The following is an 11,067-nucleotide window of genomic DNA, read 5'->3' as shown; positions in this document are numbered from 1 at the left end:
TCATTATCACTGTCATCACCACCATCAGCATCATCTCCATCATCACCTTCACCATGACCATCATCACCTACCACCATCATCATCATTGTCACCACAACCACCATCATCACCACTATCATCATCACCATCACCATCACCGTCATCATCATCACCACCACCATCACCACGATTGTCATCACTATCACCACCATCATCATCACCACCATCGTCATCACTATCACCTCCATCATCACCTCCACCACCATCACCTTTACCACCATCATGATCACCACCACCATCGCCATCATTATCATCACCATCACCATCATCCTCATCACCACCACCATCATCACCATCACTATCACCTCCATCATCACCTTCACCACCATCACCATCATCACTACAACCACCATCATCACCACTATCATCACCATCATCACCATCACCATCGCCATCATCATCATCACTGTCACCATCATCATCATCACCATCATCATCACCATTGTCACATCACCATCATTATCATCATCACTATCACCATCACCATAACCATTATCATCATTACCATCATCACCACCACACCATCAACACCATCACCATCATCATCACCAAGACCATCATTATCACCAAGACCAGCATCATCACCATCATCATTATGGACAATAACAGCACTAACATGATCTCTGTCATTAACACCATCACTGACACCTCCATCCTCATTACCAGCATCTTCGCCACCACCATCAACATCATCATCATTGTCTTCATCACCATCATCGTCTTCACTTGAGGGCAAGATCCATGTCTTCCCCCGCTTTGTGTCCCCTCAGTGCCTGTCACAGACTCTGATTCCTCTGGGTACTCAGCAAATGTTTGCTAAGTAAATGAAAGAAAATAGCCTATTGAGCTCCAACTGTATACCAAGTTCTTAGTTTTAACAATAGCAGCAGCATATATTGAGTTAGATGTTGGTCCCCGAGGTCTCATCTCAATGGTCATAGGCAAGACTCAATCCTTCAAGGCAAGTATTCCAAGCCCACTTTACAGATGAGGAAATTAAGGCACAAGAGGTGTTAAGCTCAAAGTCCCACAACTTGTGAGTGATGGAGCTGTGATTCGCATGTGGTGTGACTGGCTCCAAAGCCTTGCTTCCCCTACCCCAGGATAGCTGATGAAGGTCATCCTCCACCTTCTTCTCCCAGGGCACGGGGCACTGGAACACTTGCTACAACAGCAGACACAGAGACAGCTTTGAGGGCTTTGGAAGGAAGTGCAAATCCCAGCGCCTGTAATGAACTAAAGCAGGAATTTAGAAATCAAAGCAAAGCGACCATGACCACAAAAAGGTGTTTGTGTGAGCGTTCTGTGTGCTGGAGCCAAGCCCAAGCATGCAGTGACCTCCACTATGCACCAGGCCCTGCACCCTTGGGCACCATCCTGAACCTGACTGGCAGCTGCTCATTGACTGGTCACTGGCTCTGGTCCCTGGGGTCCTGGGCTCATGGCCCCATCTGGAATTCTGAATAATTCCATGAAGAGACCAGCTTTCCAAGAGACATATTTATCAAAAAGCAAAAACATCCCTCTCCAAAGCAGCCCCCACGCTGCTGAACTGGTGCATCTGAGCCAGCATCAGCGTCAACGCCAGCTCCACAGCAAGCACAGAGACCCGCATTCTTATACCGGTGCCCGCAGACGAAAGCACGCCCGATCCCACCTCCACTCCAGATGAGTGTCTTCCCTGCACAGGATGAGAGAGGAAATCCAATATTATTTTAGGATTTGCCTTCGCATAATAGCAGTGAGGGCAGAGAACAATCCTGCGCTTATATCAAACACAAACAAGCCTGCTCCCTCAGCTGACACTGGGCCTCACTACTGCCCAGGGGTGAGCTTGGCATCAGATGCTATGTCCTTCTGGACAGTGACCGGGTCTCTGGGTTGGAGTCCAGAGCCAGTCACAGCCTCTATGGAACCCAGGGGCAGGTACCAAAGAGGGGGCAAGAGCTGCACGTGTGGGACAGGGTACAGGTGACCTCCTGGGGCCTGGACGCCATCCCTGAGCTGGCAGCAGAGAACTCAGCTCTGATGGGAGGCCGAGCTCCTTGCAGGGGCTCTGTGAGGTGGGAGCTCTGCGAGGTGGGGGCCTCCATCCTTTCTCTTCGGAGGCTTCCTGAAACCATCTGGCTTCTTGGTTTTGAGAACAGAGTTTGGTCATTGGCTGGGAGCAGCCTCTGGGGAGAGTGCAACCTTGGAGAGAAGGTGGCCTGGAGAGAGTGGCCTAGGAGAGCATGGCCCTGGGAGAGTTTGTAGCCTGGAGAGAAAGTTGCCTGGGAGAATGTGGCCTGAGAGGGTGTGGCTGGGAGGACATAGCCTGGAGAGAGAGTGGCCTGGGAGAGCATGGCCCTGGAAGAGAGATTGGCTCAGAAGAGCATGGCCTGGGAGACTGTGGCCTGGGAAAGTGTGGCCTGGGAGAGTGTGGCCTCCACAGTGCCGCCAGCTCACTCAGCTCCTTGTTCTCCTTCTCAAAGGCCAGGGCAGGCCAGGCACAGTGGCTCACACCTGTAATCTCAGCACTTTGGGAGGCCAAGACAGGCAGATCATTTGAGGTCAGGAGTTCGAGACCAGCCTGGCCAACGTGGTGATACCCTATCTCTACTAAAAACATAAAAATTAGCCGTGTGTGGTGGCAGTCACCTGTAGTCCCAGCTACTTGGGAGGCTGAGGCAGGAGAATTGCTTGAACCCAGGAGGCGGAGGTTGCAGTGAGCTGAGATCGCACCACTACACTCCAGCCTGGGCAATGGAGCAAGATTCTATCTCAGAATGAAAAGACCTGGGTAGCAGGTCTCCACAGCTACCACCTTCTCTTCCTTGGGGGATCACAGGGAGTGGCCCAGCTTTATGGCAGGAGGTGGCCCTGTAGGCTTTCCAAGGCTTTCTGAGCCATGGATTTCTCCCACCACTCCCCCACCCCACCCTGGGGAATAAACCCCTCCCTCCAAGGTAGGCAGAACACCCAGCACATGCATCACTGCCCTTGGAACGCTGCATGCAAATAAATGCAAATGACATGCAAATCCACCTGTTGCTCCTTCCCGGGGTTCCTTGGCATTGCCTGGCTTGCAGAATGGAGGCAACCCAGTAGACTGGGGTCTGTGTGGCCTCCTCTCCCCATTTCTCCATTGCAGGGAGCACCCAAGCCACATGAGGAGAACATGGGAATTGAAGTAGGACACAGCAGGGCATCATGTCAGCCCATGGCCCATTGCTGTGTGACCTTGGGCAAGTCACTTCACCTCTCTGAGCCCAGCTCCCTCAACTTGAGGCAGGATACTAATTTCATAAGTCAAGTTCACAAAGCAGTCCCTGGGTGTGATGACATTCTCACAGTGACTCTGAGGGGTGACACTGCCCTGTTTCTCAGAGCAGAGCAGGCTCTCGCAGGGCTAGATGGAGAGGAGCAGGAATAAAGAGGGGCCCACGGTGACATGGGGCCCGCCCTGCGCTCTTCATGCCACAGAAGCCACCCCCGCGACCCCCGGCCCCAGCTTCCGGGGACAGTCACACAGTCTCAACAATCCGTCCCCACCGCGCCCTCAGAAACCACAGTGTCCGCTCCTTCCCTCCTGGAGACCCACCTCCCTGAGCACAGCTTTGACCACTTGGGCTGAGGCCACTGCTTTTAATTGCATTGTTTTCCTGTTTCAAAAATAATACCTGTTCTTTACACAAAGTTTGGACACTCCAGCAAAACCCAAACAGGGAAATTTCAAAGTTCCCCTTGAGCCTGTGGCCGGGATGTCGCCGCAGCCTTTCTGACTGCTGTCTTCCCACTGTTCCCAGGAACATCAGCTTCTTTTTGTTGCCTTTTAACAAAATGAGTGCAGACGTCTCTTATAACCAGCTTTTTACACACACCTATTCAGCACAATTTCCAGTATCAATAAGAACAAGCCTTTTGCAGCATCTTCTAGTGAGAGCATATGTATTTAAACCGTTTGCCTGTTGTGGGCATTTGTGCAGATTGTTGCCAACTCTGATACCATGAAGAGCGTGGGGTGGGCTCCACCTCACGGTGGGCCCCTCATTATTCCTCAGGGGAAAGTCATGACACAGAGTTGCCAGAACAGAGGAAGGTTCCAGAATTCAGTAGCATGTGCGTGCTCACTATCCCCCCACTCACTCGCCCTGGGATCCACGTGCCCTGGACCTTGGACGATCGGCGAAGGAATAATATCTTGTCGTGTCACCCACGTCTAGGTTCCTCGCAGGGGTGGATGTTCCGTGCAACTGGGCTGTATGTTCCGTACGACTGGGCTGGACATTCCGTGCAACTGGGCTGCTGCGTGTCTCACGCGTGTCACATGTTTCTATCCAGGGCCCACTCCTGAGTCCTAAAGCATGTGAGTCTCCTGGGACTGCTGTCACAAATGACCGCAAACTGGGCGAGGGAACACAGCAGCAATCTGTCCCCTCAGCATGGAGACCAGAAGTCTGAGGCCGAGCTGTGGGCAGGGCGGGTGGCTCTGGCTCCTGCCTTCAAGATTAGAGTCTTAAGTGTGATGCAAGTAGAAAAAGCTTGGAAAGTTTTGCGTATGGGGGTTACGCTCTTCCTGAGCTTGGGAACCCTGCAATCTCTGCCGTGTGAGTGAGCCAGGCTACCTGCTGGAGGATATGGGAGACGCGCGGCCCGGTCATTCCTGTCGCCCAGCTCACAGCAAGTCAACCATTAGACCATCCAGCCCCAGCCCAGTGGCCTGCTGAATGCAGATATCAGCCAAGCTGGCCTAGGCCAGAAAATGGCCCACATGCTCCTCTGTATCTTGGGAAATAATCTAGTTACTGTTTAAGCCGCTAACTCTGGGACTGGCTGTTACACAGCAAAGGCTCACTGAGAGGGCATCCCACAGACACAGCAGCCTCCTCAGTCTGAGAAACCAGCCTGATCTCTTCTGAAACAGGAAGAGGAGTTAGTCAATACTAAGCACACACAATGCTCTGATAGATAAACGATTAGGAGAATCCAGGATGGGAAATGCTCATTTATCCTAAAATCCATGTACAGCCATATACATGAACAATCAGCTTCTCACATTTACACAGGACGTGACAACTGACAAAGGGTGTGACACGTGTCCCCAGTTCAGTCCTCATAGTAACCACCTGATACAGGCCAGGCAGGTCTGATCATCCCCATGTGACAGACAGGAAAACCAAAGCTCAGGGAGGTGAAGGGATTTGCCCAAAGCTTCCAGTCATGCTTTGTAGAGGCAGAGCTCCAATCTGGTTCTAGATCTCAGCCAGAAAGTCATGCTATGGGCAAAATGCATTCATGCTGATGCTCACAGCAGGCTTGGTTTTGAGAATTTAGCGTTCCTTGTTCCATCTCTTCCTCAGTGATGTAACCATTGAGCGAGCCTAGCCAGCCACCAACACCACAGCTTGGTTGCTTGTTCTCAGTGACATCAACACATTTGCGACGCTTAATTTGGTGTTTTCAGTGTACTACTCTGTGAGATCATCATCATCACCATCACCATCATCTCCACCATTATCACCACCATCACCATCACCATCATCACCATCACTACCATCACTATCATCACCATCATCATCACCATCACCATCATCACCATCACCACCATCACCATCATCACCATCATCACCACCATCACCATCATCACCATCACTACCATCACCATCATCATCACCATCATCACCATCATCACCATCATCATCACCATCATCATCACCATCATCACCATCATCACCATCACCATCATCACCATCACCATCATCATCATCACCATCACCATCACCATCATCATCACCACCATCACCACCATCACCATCATCACCATCACCATCATCACCATCATCACCATCATCACCATCACCATCATCATCACCATCACTACCATCACCATCATCACTGTCATCACCACCATCATCACCATCACCATCATCACCATCATCATCATCATCACCATCATCACCATCATCACCATCATCATCACCATCATCACCATCATCATCATCATCACCATCATCATCATCACCATCATCATCATCATCATCATCACCATCATCATGATCATCACCATCATCATCATCACCATCATCACCATCATCATCACCACCATCACCATCATCACCATCACTACCATCACCATTATCACCATCATCACCATCATCACCATCATCACCATCACCATCATCACCATCATCACCATCATCATCACCATCACCATCATCACCATCATTATCATCATCATCCCCATCATCATCACTATCACCATCATCACCATCATCACTATGATCATCACTATCACCACCATCATCATCACCATCTTTACTATCTTCACCATCATCACCACCGTCATTACCACCATCATCATGATCTTTACCATCTTGACCACCACCATCGTCACCATCTTTACCATCTTCACTATCATCCCCATCATCACCATCACCACCATCACCACCATTACCAACATCATCATGATCTTTACCATCTTCACCATCATCAGCACCGTCATCACCATCATGATGATCTCCACCATCATCGTCTCCATCATTACCATCTTCACCACCATCACCATCATCATCTTCATCCCTTCCTAACACTGACAGAATCCCCTGGCTTGGTGCCAGGCACTCTTTTAAGTACTTTGCATTGTTTCGTTGCATCATCATGACAATGTTTGAGGTGTCAACCTCTATTCTGTCACCTCTGTTTTTCAAAAAAGAAGACTGGGGCTCTAAGAGGAAACAAGACTTGCCCAAAGTCACCCAGCTGGCAACTGACAGGGCCCCTCCTGCAATGGCCACAGTCACCCTGTGCCAGGGATGCCCGGCTCCCTGGTGTATGGCTTGCAGGAGTCTCATTCTGTGATGGGATATATCAGGTGGTTTGGTGGGGGAGTGGAATGAAGCCAGGGTGCCTGGAGAGCCAACATCTCAGGATGGGGTGTTGAGCTATCAACAGGATGAGATGGCTGGGCTGCCCCTATGTGGAGGCAGATGGGGAGGCCACGTAGAGCAGAAAGTCCCCTTGGAAGAGCTAGTCCCACCCTGCCTCTGCCCCACGTGGCATCTCTCTCTCTCTGGGCCTCAGTTTTCATCTGTAAAGTGAAAAGCCTGGACCAGACCACCCCAAGAGGCTTTCTAGTGCCGACATTCTCAGATGTTCCATAGACTTGCTCACATCACACAGTCACATTGGGTTAAGCACAGAGTGCTCCCTGCAGGGGAGGAATCTTGAACAAATTTTGGAAGAAAGAAGAGACAGCAGGGAGCAGTGGCTCACGCCTATAACCCCAGCACTTTAGGAGGCTGAGGTGGGCAGAGCACTTGAGGCCAGGAGTTTGAGACCAACCTGACCAACATGGCAAACCTCCGTCAATATTAAATATACAAAAATTAGCTGAGCATGGTGGTGCATGCCTGTAATCCCAGATACTTGCCTGCTGAGGCAGGATAATTGGTTGAACCCAGGAGGCAGAGGCAGAGGTTGCAGTGAGCAGAGATTGCACCACTGCAGAGTCTGGGCAACAGAGTGAGACTCTGTCTTAAAAAAAAAAGGCGGGGGGGTTTAAGTGTCAGAGATATGAGCCATTCCAGGCTGAGGAATGAACGTAGTGTGTGGTGAGGAATGAAAGAACAGACTCAGCCCGTCACAGATGCACGTAGCCCTGCATGGGGTTAGGCACTATCTGAAGTGTAGGGTGGACAGAAATGAGTAAGGCCTGGCACCCTGTGGTCCAGCAAGGGAGAGCCAGTGCACAGCCAGACATAGGACACAGCATGACATATGTGTGCCAAAATACAAGGAGGCGGCATAAAGGAGGTGACTTCTGAATGGGTCTTGAAGGATGAATAGGAGTTTGCTAGGCTGGCAAAGCTGGCAGCAGCGGAGGGGATTCCAGGAAGGAGAAACACCACATACAGAATGAGTGAGGTGCGGGAGACTGAGGAGCAGCAGCTCAGGGTGGCCTGAGTTGGAGTTGGGGACGCAGGGAAGAAGGGGCACTGAGACCAGGAACATAGCTGGGGGCCCCGACAGGGAAAGGCTGGGAGTCTAGAACTGAGTGAACATTCATGCTGTGGGCACCGGGGTGCCATATGAGGCTTCTGAGCAGGGGCATGACACGACGAAGTCCATGTTAATTCCTAACCCCTTGGTGTTCAGGGACATTCTTGTGATAGGTAAGACGTTGTTTTCTTGTTCACACTAACCCAGAGTTTCATTAACAAAGAGCTGCGTGTGCAGTGGGCTGAGCTCGGCGCCGTGTGCCCAGTGGGCTGAGCTCAACACTGCTGAGCTGTGAGCGGCTGCATCTGCACTGAGACCTGCTGGTTCTGCCAGCAGTTTGGGCAGTGATACAGGCCCCAGCACAGCTCACAGTTCACAGCAGACGTAAAGGTTTTACCTGCTCTGAGGAAACGCCTGGCAGCGGTCAGCATGGTGGAGTCCATGCACAGGGCTCCCGGAAAACACACGCCCCCGCTGCATTGGCAGAAACCGCCCAGGCACCGAAGCACCCGGACAGTGCACACAGCTGGGGCAGGGCCCTGGAAGGACAGGCCCAAAGGCTGCAGCAGGCACAGGGTGGGGTGGGTGATGGTCTCTCACGCTTTTTCTGGTTATGAAATAGAATTCATCACCAGCGTGGAAATTGGGGAACATGTGAAGGAGAAAATAAGTCACCCAGAGAAGATTCCGAGAGCAGCCACAGAGTTCACCTCCATCCGGACCCAGGCTGGGCCGCCCTGAGGGCCTGGTGCAGGCCGCCATTCATCTCTCTCAGCACAAGGATGGGGAAACTGAGACACAGAGGCGCCAAGGCCACCAGCCCAAGGCTGCCAGTAAGAGGCAGAGCTGGGATTGAACCCAGACGTCTGCTGCACTACCTCTCAGCGAGCATCTGGGCCACTTAGCAGTGAGTTGGGTGAGTTACCAGAATGAAATGCATCAACACCTGTGACGTCTTTGCGCAGAGTACCACCAGGGACACAGGCCCGGCTGGCTACTGGTACCATTGCCATGAATGGTGCCACAGCATGGCCCCTGGTATACCTAGACATCACCCCTACCGGTGCCTCTGCTCATCCTTCCCACGTTTCCTTCCAGCCGTTGAAGAATCTCTCTGTTCATTCATTTATTCAACAAAAATGAGTGCTCCTGGGTGCCGGGCGCCGTTGCAGGCTCAAGGCGCACTGTCCTCTGGCACCCGGCCTGGTCATATCCGGCCACAGTGGGAGTAGGCTGAGCCACACAGCCAGCCTGTGCGAGTCACTCCAAAGACCAAACGAAGGAAATCGTCTGACTGCCGAACTTCGCCCCCCTGGGAAATCAGACGGAATGATTGTTTGGGCTCCAGCAGCAGGTGGCAAAAACGGAAGCACAATTTTTCTTTAATGTCACTAAAGGGAAGAAGAGCTGGCTAACGTGTGGGCCGGACTGGAGTGGATAAGCCATTTGGAGAGGAAAAGCTCCCAGGGAAACTTGCCACATTTTTTTCTAGAAGAATGTTGGAAGATGCAGTGGCCAGGTATGGAAAAGAAAACCCGTGTACACTGAGGCCATTCATGGCAGGTTCAGGGCGGGCGGCACGCAGGCCCAGGTGCTGGGAGAAGGACGCCGCTGTTCACCGCGCGCCCGGGCCACAAGGGCCAGTTGTCTGCACGCCTTCGCCAGTCGCCCCAGCAACACAAAAACACACATCAATGTGCCTTTTACTGCAGGCCTTTCTCGCAGGCTCCGGATAAATGACTGAGCTGAGCAAAATGTAAATGCGTAGTTATCCCCTGGAGACATAATTATAGGAAAAAAATGAGGACAGTGGCGATTCGGACTGCGGACGTCTGACTCCTTCACACAGCCGGGCCCCGTGTGAGGGGGCGTCCAGGGTAAGAGGGGGAGGGAAGCTGCAGCCAGCGCTGAAGGCGGCTGTCCCTCTCCTCGCCTGCCCTGGGCCTGCACCAGGCACTGCCATTCCTTGGGCCCAGCCTGGGTGCCTCCTCCTGGGCTCTCACTCTGCAGCCACCCATGAACAGGCCCATTCATGCGCCAGCCGCTGGCTGGGGTTCCCGCGGCCGGCCGGTCTCTGCGGCCTCTGTTTTCTTTTCATTAGAAGGATTCCCATTTTGAAGGTCTGCGAGAACTTAAGTCAGGGATGCTGTGGCTGAGCTTGTCTGCAGAGAGCAGCTGCCCACGGCCCCAGCACATTCACTGGGTCACCGCGGCAGATGGGGAAACTGAGGCTCGCGGGGTGTCGTGGCCACACGGCTGGCAGACAGCAGAACTGGGGCTTGGACCCAGGCCACCAGCTGCCTGCTGTGCCTCAGATTCCCAGAGGGGCTCCCAGGGCAGCCAGGAGGTGCAGGGCATGGGTGTGATGTGTGCCCAGCCCAGGCGCCCGGCCTCCCCTGAGCATGCCTCAAGGCCCCTGAGGGCCCCGCCTCCTGCTGGGTAAAGCAGGGAGGACGGCTCTGCCCGCTCAGGCCACCAGGAGGGCCAGAGGCACCAGAGGGCCAGGCCACAGCGTAGACTGGCTCTCAGCTGGGTCACTTCAGCTCTGGCAAGTCCCTCTGTGCCCCCAGGAGGGACATGCCAGAGCTGGAGGCAGAGCTGGGACTCGACCCAGAGCCCACTGTTAGCCACCAGTCCTGTGTCTTATGCACGCCGGGCAGGCCACAGAAGTCTTCCCAATGGGGCAGGGGCACAGACCATGTGCCCAAAAGCAGCCCTGCTCAGAAGGCAGGAGCCGGGGTTGTGCAGGGCAGGGGGCCTTCCCAGGGGAGGAGCATTGCTGCTCAGAGCCTCACAGGGTGGGCAAGGTGGGTCCTGCCTGCCCAGACCCTCCGCCAGCCTGGTGGGTTCCAGCTACTCTCCTGCTGGGCCCGCGACACACAGCAGCACGTGCGTGTGTGAACCAGTGTGTGTGGCCTGCAGTGGGGGTGTGTGCCCGTGTCCCTGTGCAGTACACTCTCAAGGCCACCCCTGTCCACCCCAGCTTTTTGCTCTCGACTGGGGCCATTCAGATGATGGGGTAGAAACGCTTGGGCCGTGGGCATCTGAGTC

General features: G+C 53.2%; 1 pseudogene; it reads left to right on the top strand.

The window, feature by feature from the left end:
* The first annotated feature begins 397 nt into the window (after positions 1 to 397).
* On the top strand, positions 398 to 5,682 carry LOC105501939 (annotated as a pseudogene).
* Positions 5,683 to 11,067: the final 5,385 nt, after the last annotated feature.

Source organism: Colobus angolensis, unplaced genomic scaffold (assembly GCF_000951035.1).
Source record: "Colobus angolensis palliatus isolate OR3802 unplaced genomic scaffold, Cang.pa_1.0 Scaffold76, whole genome shotgun sequence".
In the NCBI taxonomy this organism is placed as follows: Eukaryota; Metazoa; Chordata; class Mammalia; order Primates; family Cercopithecidae; genus Colobus; species Colobus angolensis.
This window is presented reverse-complemented; position numbering and strand designations above follow the sequence as displayed.